The sequence below is a fragment of the Taurulus bubalis genome (assembly GCF_910589615.1).
Source record: "Taurulus bubalis genome assembly, chromosome: 17".
NCBI lineage: Eukaryota > Metazoa > Chordata > Actinopteri > Perciformes > Cottidae > Taurulus > Taurulus bubalis.
Genome location: NC_136605.1, coordinates 3,145,995 through 3,155,079, shown reverse-complemented (window position 1 = coordinate 3,155,079; position 9,085 = coordinate 3,145,995).

The following is a 9,085-nucleotide window of genomic DNA, read 5'->3' as shown; positions in this document are numbered from 1 at the left end:
TATGATGCATTAAATATGATGCATAATAATCTCATGATCAACATGAAAAATATAATACGCAAATAGTTGCTGCCAAAAGAAATATATATATATATATATATATATATATATATATATATATATATATATATATATATATATATATTGTCAATAATGTCATATCTAAAACAAACTACAATGAAAATCACCATTTCTTTAAATAAAGGTGATGGGAATATTTAAAAAAATCACACATTCGTTATCTTTGAGGCTTTAATCTGCCCCTCCGTGTTTCTACAATAAAATAAATATATAGTTGTTCAACTTTACTCCCTCCAGACTGACACACACATGACCCACCGCCGAGCTGCGGGCGGCTCCCCGCATTACCTGCGTCACACCCCGCGGCCAAAACCATCCAGGTAGCACGACGTCTCTTTAAACCCGCGTGAGAGGTCTAGGCCGGGGTTAAGGTCCAGAGAGGGGACCGGTAGACCAAATGAACTGGCGGAATGTGGTGTGTGTGTGTGTGTGTGTGTGTGTGTGTGTGTGTGTGTGTGTGTGTGTGTGTGTGTGTGTGTGTGTGTGTGTGTGTGTGTGTGTATATATGTGGTGGGGTGGTCAGAGGGTCCTGGTGTCTTTATTGCGTCCATGAAAAGGCCGGAAACCCCAATAAAAGCGACCCAACGGACAAAGAGCACCAACAAGACGCGGAGCGCTTTCTGTTAATTTTTAACAGAACATTGAAGCAGAGAGGAAGCTGCGGATCCGAGTCTCCCTGCAGGAACCAGACGCGCAGTTTGGGGAAAGGTCACGCGTGGGTCACTGACGGTCTCACATCAAAAGTGCAGTGGGCTTTAGATAAGGAGTGAGTTTGGACACAGATTTCTTGTGAATGTCTGGAGAGATTCTTCTGACGTGGACTGTATAGAACCAGATGCAAAGGGCAGTACTGAGAGACCCGGTGCGCGGGCCCGGTACATATTCTGGTTCAGCATTTTAAAAACGTCCATTTCGTTGTTTTTTGCAGCCGCAATGTAGCAATATCCCTCCAGACAACTCCTGTTATGAACCAGAAGCGCAGGAGGCGGCGTCGAGCTTATTTAAGATTCAGGATGAGTTTGGGCTCATGTTCCCGTGTGGGAGGCTCGAGTCTTCATTAACACAACCAAGGAGATGCATTTCTATATTTAACTCGTGAATCAGGAGGAACCGGTTCTCCTCCCAACGCTGCCGTGCTAAGGTGCTAATGCAGCTTCCGGTTATTCAGGTGCGTTTTTCACGTCTCTCCTCCGGGCTGTTTGTAACTGAGCTGTGCTTTTGTGTAAATAATAATACTAATAAACCACTGCGGTGTGTGTGTGTGTGTGTGTGTGTGTGTGTGTGTGTGTGTGTGTGTGTGTGTGTCTCCGAGCATCCTGCGGCTTCGGGGCCTGCAGGGCCGTTAAAAACGGTGACGCGTTGCCGCATTGCGAAAGCGCGTTTTACGCACGGCGCTCGGGCCCGCGCCGCCGCTCAGGTGATGCTGATGCTGCGGCTGCAAAATCAAGCCAACCTTCCACCTTAGTCAGTTGCAACAGTGTGCAGAACTTCATCCGCCTTCTTGGTAGATACAAACAAACAACACGGACACATTTAGGCCTATTTCCCCCAACTGGAGCCTGCCATTCATTTATTAAAAATCATATTTCGCCAACACGGTTCTTGCCCTTCGTGTCCTGGCGCAGCCACCAAGAGAGCCACGGCGTCACCTCGGAGCTGCTTTCCCTCTCACACACCTTCCTGGTGGATACATCTGTTGGCTGACGCGCACTCCGAAATGTGACATAAAGATGATTTAATATGGCGCAGTGTCTGCGTCAGCGTCACAGAACTGTAACCCAGTTGTCCCTCACTATGTCTGCTTTTGTTGTCATCGCGTGTGAGCTTTATTATAACCTTTTGGGGGTTTTAATGTGGATAACATCCATTTGGAAACATGTTCCCAACCTCCACAAGTCCAGCCTCAGTGGATGAATAAAGCCGCCAGGAGCGCACCGCTAATCAAACCTGACGCAGTCACGGACAGTATAGTAGAAAAAAGGAAAAGACAGAATTCTCAATTTCTTCTGTGTGTTTTGAGAGCTGCTGTTCTGAAGAGGGCGCAGAAGAAGAAGCAGAAGAGAAAGAAGAAGAGGAAGAAAATGGCGGCGGGAGGAACGGGAGAAAAGAGCAGCAGCAGCTCCCCTCTCAGCCTCCATGAAGAAACGCAATAAATTCCTTGTTGTTTTATGAAAATTTACAACTTTGTGATACAAGTTTATGAGTGGCCGCGCGCGGGGATTGGCCGACGGGCTGGTCATGTGGACGCGCTTAACGTGAACATGAACTTTTTATGATTTCCCAAGTGGCTATATTGCTGCTGCACTCCGCTCCGGCCCGACAGCCCGCCTCTCCTCTGCTCTCCGCCGGCCGCGGAGCTCCAGAGGCGCCGCGGAGCCGCGGAGGAGCGGAGCCGGGCTCACCGGCGAGGAGACCACCGCCCGGCGGTAATTAACCGGACTAGTTAATGAGGATACTAGTTGCGAGCAGGAAACCGGCACGAGGAGACGCTGATAACAGCCCGCCCCCCCTCCACCCCTCCTCCTCCTCCTCCTGCTCTTCCTCCTCCGCTATGGCTTCCTCGCTCTCCGTCTGTCTCTCGCGCCGCTGAACCGACGGACCCGGGCTCAGGACGGTTCCGCTGCGGTAAGGCGGAGAGAAAGGGGGCCGGGCCGCGAACACCGAACCCCGGAGAGGAACATCCCGGAGATGACCTCATTTATTTTCATTTCTAATTTGACATTTTACTTAATTTCTCACTTGTCACCGCGAGGAGGAGGAGGGTGATGATAGGCTACGGGAGGTGATGAAGATGACAGCGGTGTTTTGACGACTGGGTGACACCACCCCCCCACCTCCGGTGCCTCGTCCTCCTCCTCATCCTCACCCCCGCGCACCGCCGCCCCCTCCATCCAATTATCATCCATCCATCCGGTCTGCACGCGGCGGAGGGTTGTCTCGTGCCATTCCGGGGCGCCCTGGCTGCCTGCGCGCGGGACGCCGAGAAGTGAAGCCGCAGGTGTGTATGTGTGTGTGTGTGTGTGTGTGTGTGTGTGTGTGTGTGTGTGTGTGTGTGTGTGTGTGTGTGTGTGTGTGTGTGTGTGTGTGTGTGTGGCTCGTGACGGATGATCAACAAACGGTAAGAGCCGCCCGTGCACGTTCTTTCTGGCAGCTCGCCTCTCCGCGCGCGCTGCTCCATGCGCATTGTTGGAGCAGCCAAACGAGTTGAGCCGCAGAGCTTCTTTTTTTTTAAATTATTATTATTATTAATATTTCTTGCAACGTGATTTATGCTGCTCCTGGTGAGCATGAACGTTACAAACGAGCTGTTAGTTTTCCATCTGAGACCAGAGCGCTTCCGGGCCGCTCGGCTCCGCGGTGAGCCTCGCGGATGGATCGGCTCTAAGTGGTGGGATTAGCCGCGGAGGAGCATCATCGGTCACCACTCTGGTTTGGGATCCGGAAGTTTAGCTGCTGTTTTGGTTGTCTTTAGTTGTTGTTATTGTTGTTGTTGTTGTTGTTGTTGTTGTTGTTGTTGCCCACGTTCACGGTGAACGGACAGAGGCATGAGAGACAGAGGCTGGGGCGGCTGGATTTGTTAAATTATCATTTTTAATATTTATATTTGAAAGGGAGACCTTCCTGGTTGTGTGTTTACATTCATTCATAATTGTTCATTATAGTTCATGTTTCTCTTCCTGTGTTTCTTTTGTGCTGTGAAGGTTTGAATTGTTTCACTTCCAGATCTCAGTGGAAGAGCTTCCAGGTTTCTGATGAGTGACAGTCTGTGTGTGTGTGTGGTGTGTGTGTGTGTGTGTGTGTGTGTGTGTGTGTGTGTGTGTTAACAGACACAGGAATGTTTTTTCTTTCTGTCTCGGTTCCCCCAGCCCACTTTTATGACTTTGTTTCCCTTCTCATTTCCTCCCTGCGGCGGGAGGGCTGGGTTTTCTTCTTCATTTTGTGTGTGTGTGTGTGTGTGTCTACACCTAACCAGCCAGGACCCCCCCACACCACACACACCACACACACACACACACACACACACACGCACACACCACACACACCACCAACCCACACTCACAAACACATCTGCAGGTCTGTCCATCTTCCCTTTGGTCTACAATTTGTTGCTGTCTCAAATATCAAACACCTTTAAAGGTGTTTGATATTTGGAGGGAATTCCTTCATCCCACACACACACACACACACACACACACACACACACACACACACACACACACACACACACACACACACACACACACACACACACACACACGCGCACACACACACTGCTCCATGTCATTGTGAGAGTGTATATGAATGTATTGTCTCTCAGGATTCCTGTTATCTAGTAAACAACCAAACGCTGATGAGAACAACCGGATGTCTCGCAGAAGTAAAATACAACTTAATTTTTTGTATTTTATTTATTTAAACTGCATTGTCTGTTATGAGACTTATTAAATTAAAATTGAATTGTTTTTTTAATGATTGAAACACTACTGCTTGTTATGAGACTATATTAACGTTGGTGACTACATGTAAATGTGTGATATAAATTATTTCCATAAGGAGATATGATGGTTTATGGTTACATGTCTGTGAAAAGCGGCGCACAATTGTGTGGTTGTGATGTGGACGCAGAGACTTTTCCTGGCTTTATTAGTGTGTTTTTTTCTTTACGAGGGCCTCCATAACACTCCATATTTCTACTAAATGTACATCTGAATTCAATATTCCATATCCGCTGACCTCGCTCACCCTGGAGGTGAACGCAGACGCGCGTTGACGCTGTTTCCACTGAATGTCAGAGACACCTCGAGCTGCAGAGACAGCTTTTACTCCTGGAGCTACAGCCTCTCATGGCAGGGAGGAAAGCCTATTTTACAGTATGACTTTGAAGGCAACACAGCCGTACAGTCCAACGAGCCGCTGTAGCGTTATGTGGCCCGCTACTTTTCACATAGGCCTAGTATTGGCGTAGTATTTGTAGGATTAGAAGTATTATTCATATTGCAACCATTTCATTTGATAATCTGTAAAACCCTTTGATCCGGGAATTTATATGTTTACGTCCAATGCGCAAATATGGATGAGGGTTATGCTTGTGTTATCGACGGGGCGCTGCAGGCCAGTGGTTATGAGTGTGGTTCATGAAATGTGTGTTCATGAAATGTATGCTCATGAAATGTATGTTCATGAAATGTATGTTCATGAAATGTATGTTCATGAAATATATACACATTATGTTCATATTGCAGCACAAAACCCTTCCCCGTTAAATAGCCTTGTATTTAAAAGAAACGGAGGAAAAGGAACAAAAGACCTCACTCTGCATGCTCACGGACGGATTTATGTTTTAATATCGGTTTACATGCTTTATTAAAAATAAATGCTTAATTTGTAAGTATTAATTAAGGAGCCTACGTCTTCTTCCAGCGGATCTTCTTCGTGGTCTGTAGTCCGCCGCAATAAACACGGACAGGGACCCTATTGAAATAATTTACTGTAGAAGTTGTTTGGGTTCTGTTTATTATTTTTGTATAAATAAAAGTTGAAATCAAATATTCTCATCATCGGCTGGTCTTCATCTGTGTCTTGTTCCGGGTTATAAATGTAAATGTATTGAAGTAACAGCACGGGACTCAAATCACGTGCATGAGTTTATTCATAGAAACATGCATTTGTAAATATATATATATATATATATATATATATATATATATATATATATATATATATATATATATATATATATATATATATATATATATATATATATATATATATATATATAAATCATCCATAAACACGCGTGTATATTCATATCCTCAGCATCACAAGTATACTCTGTACATATTATTTACATGGCATATTTGGCACCAGTTAAAATAAAACATGTCTCTTCCACTAAAGATAAAACAATATGAAAAAAAAAAATCCGATATAGTAAATATTGCAATATGTTGAAGAGACCAGATTCACGCGTGTAAACGTGTGCAGCTCCAGAAGCTGCAGGAGAGGTAAAACACGCGCGCGCACGCGCACGGACGCGCCGGGCACAGTCGGAGCAGCTCGGTCCCCAGCGCGCTCCTGCAAGACGCTCTGGTGCCATCTAGCGTCCCGGGGATGACGGCACCGGCACCGGCACCGTTCAGCCGCACAAAGCCTCCTCCACCCTGCTGGGGGTACGCGCACAGAGACGCGCACGCGCATCATGCTCCCCGGTGTCTGTGTGGCCGTTACAACGTGTGACGTGCTGTTGGCTACATGTGTGTGAGAGTCTGCTGATGAGCTGTTGACTCCACTTTTTTTTTTCTTTTTTTTTCTGGTCCTCTTTGGAATGAAAGCAGACATGACAAAAGGTGCCTGCGCGCGTGCGTGATTCAGTCTTTTGTTTTGCTGGCTGCGAGGCTTCTCTCATGTCTTTGATGTAAACGCAGAGAGGGACAGATTTGTGGCATCTCTCTCTCTCTCTCTCTCTCTCTCCCTCTCTCTCTCTCTCTCTCTCTCTCTCTCTCTCTCTGCTCACTGTGGTGAATGAGGCGTGGAGAAACACACGCACGCGCAAGAACACGCACGTTGGGTCCCAAGGAAACAGAAGCTTTTTTTCCTCCTCTCTTCCTGCTGATTGGTCAGGGTTTCACCACAATAACTCGTCCTCGCTCTGTGATTTCATCAACTTTTACTGGCGCTCATCTGCAGATCTGCTGTGCAGCCGCCCGAATATATGCATCCAGGTGCGCGTGTATGTGTGTGTGTGCGTGTGTGTGATTATTTGAAAAACCCTCATGAAGGCTGGGGAAAGGAAATAATCCACGGTGTTGCATTTGATTTATGACTCCAGCATCATCTGACTTTAATCCGGCATTCAAAATCAACTCCAACGCATTAAATCAACAACACCTCACACACACACACACACACACACACACACACACACACACACACACACACACACACACACACACACACACACACACACACACACCACCCACCCTGTAGTATCAGAGGGGGAATTCCACTTATCCACTGAGCTGCGTGTGAGCGATCCAAACGCAGCTCAAGTAAATGATCATTTGCTAATATTGATGGTGAATTAGAAATACTGTGCAGGCTGTGATAAGTGAGTGTAGCGATTCATTTCGTGGTTTCAGCATGATTTAATAGTACTATAATATTAAGACAATATTGTAAAACTAGCCCTCTTTAAATTGTATTTAAACGACAGTGGAATAAAAAACTAAATTAATTAGTAACGTGATGACGTGCGTCTGCATGTGTGCGCGTGTTTAGCAGACTTATACAAATAAAATAAAAAGCCTTTTAGAGCAGCCCTCCCCGTGGCGCTGCATTCATGCGTCCGTTAATCTTTAACTCGGCCGAGGGCTCGCGACCACCGGAAACAGCTCGGGCTGACCCAGCGCACGGGCCGTGAAGGACGCGGCCAGGAACGGCCTTACTCAGGAACACACACACACACACACACACAAAAGCACAAGAGAAGCGGTTTCTCTCGGTTTGTTATTAACTCGCGCAGAGAGGTCGGTCAGCGCGCGCATACGGGCTGTTTCCGGTACACCGACTAAACCTATACAGCCGTTAAGTAAAGCTCATTGTTGAAGCACAATATTATATGTAAAGCTCTTCCTCCTTCACGGACCAAGTTGCTAATTTAAGCACAGCCTATTTAAAAAACACACACACATTTAAAGTCATTAATCTTTTAAACAGAATCCACGATTGAAGATATTAATTATGCAATTTAAAGATAAATATCTTTTCCACCGCCTGCTGATGAAAATGTCTGATTATCTTTTTGCTCCTTCCGTGCGGTGGAGTTTTTATATCCCTTTTGAGAATAAAACAAATTATAATAATGAATACAATATAAGTATATAATATTCTCATATGCGCATGTGACGAAAATATTACATTAGAAATAAAGATGCGTTATTTTTAAACCTCAGCAGCAATATAGTTCCTTTGTGAGCTGAAGGGAAGCTTAAAAACACGTTCTGTCTTTCTGCTTGGTTTGAAATCAAATTCTCAACATTACAACATATAACATATACAACTATATATATATATATATATATATATATATATATATATATATATATATACATATACATATATATATATATATATATATATATATATATATATATATATATATATATATATATAAATAAATAAATAAAGTGTTAGTCAATTAAATAAATCGCGAATGTTTAATTTCATAGACAGTTAATTATTTCACAGCGCGTTTTACTGAGTGAACTGCGGCGCTTTGAGCGCCGCCGCCGCGGCTGAAATGAACCGCAGATGAACTGTACAGTGCTGAGTGTGTGTGTGCGTGTGTGCGCGTGTGCACGTGCGTTCCTTGTGTGCAGCACAGCACATGTGTTCATCTGCTGTTTGCTGCGGGCCTGTTTTTCAGTTCGTCGCCATTCCTCGGACTTTACAAGGAGTCATAAACGGCCATAAAGCCATAAAAGTCCTGAGGTCTCTCTCTCTCTCACACACACACACACACACACACACACACACACACACACACACACACACACACACACACACACACACACACACACACACACACACACACCAAGCCATAAAGCTATAAAGCAGCAGTCTGACTCCTTTGGCTTTAATTGTCGATAATCTGTGAAGTTTCTCAGATTCCTGGAGTTCTTCAGCAGCTCTGTTCTGTTCCTGATCACATCGGGTCTGTTATGAATATAATACAAGATAAACACATTCTTACTCTCAGACCGACAGAACTTGAAAACCGTCAAAACTAGTATAGATATAATTCGTATAATTATTATCAGCATCAGTATTGTCAATATTATAATCATGTCAAATATTATTATAGTTATAATTATTATTATTAGTTAATTAATTAATTATTATAATTATAACTGTCTCCAAATCGGAAACAAATCGGAAACAAATTCCAGAATATTTTCTGTTTTATTTTGCCGATCGAATATAGGCCGCAAATTGCCATAAGATA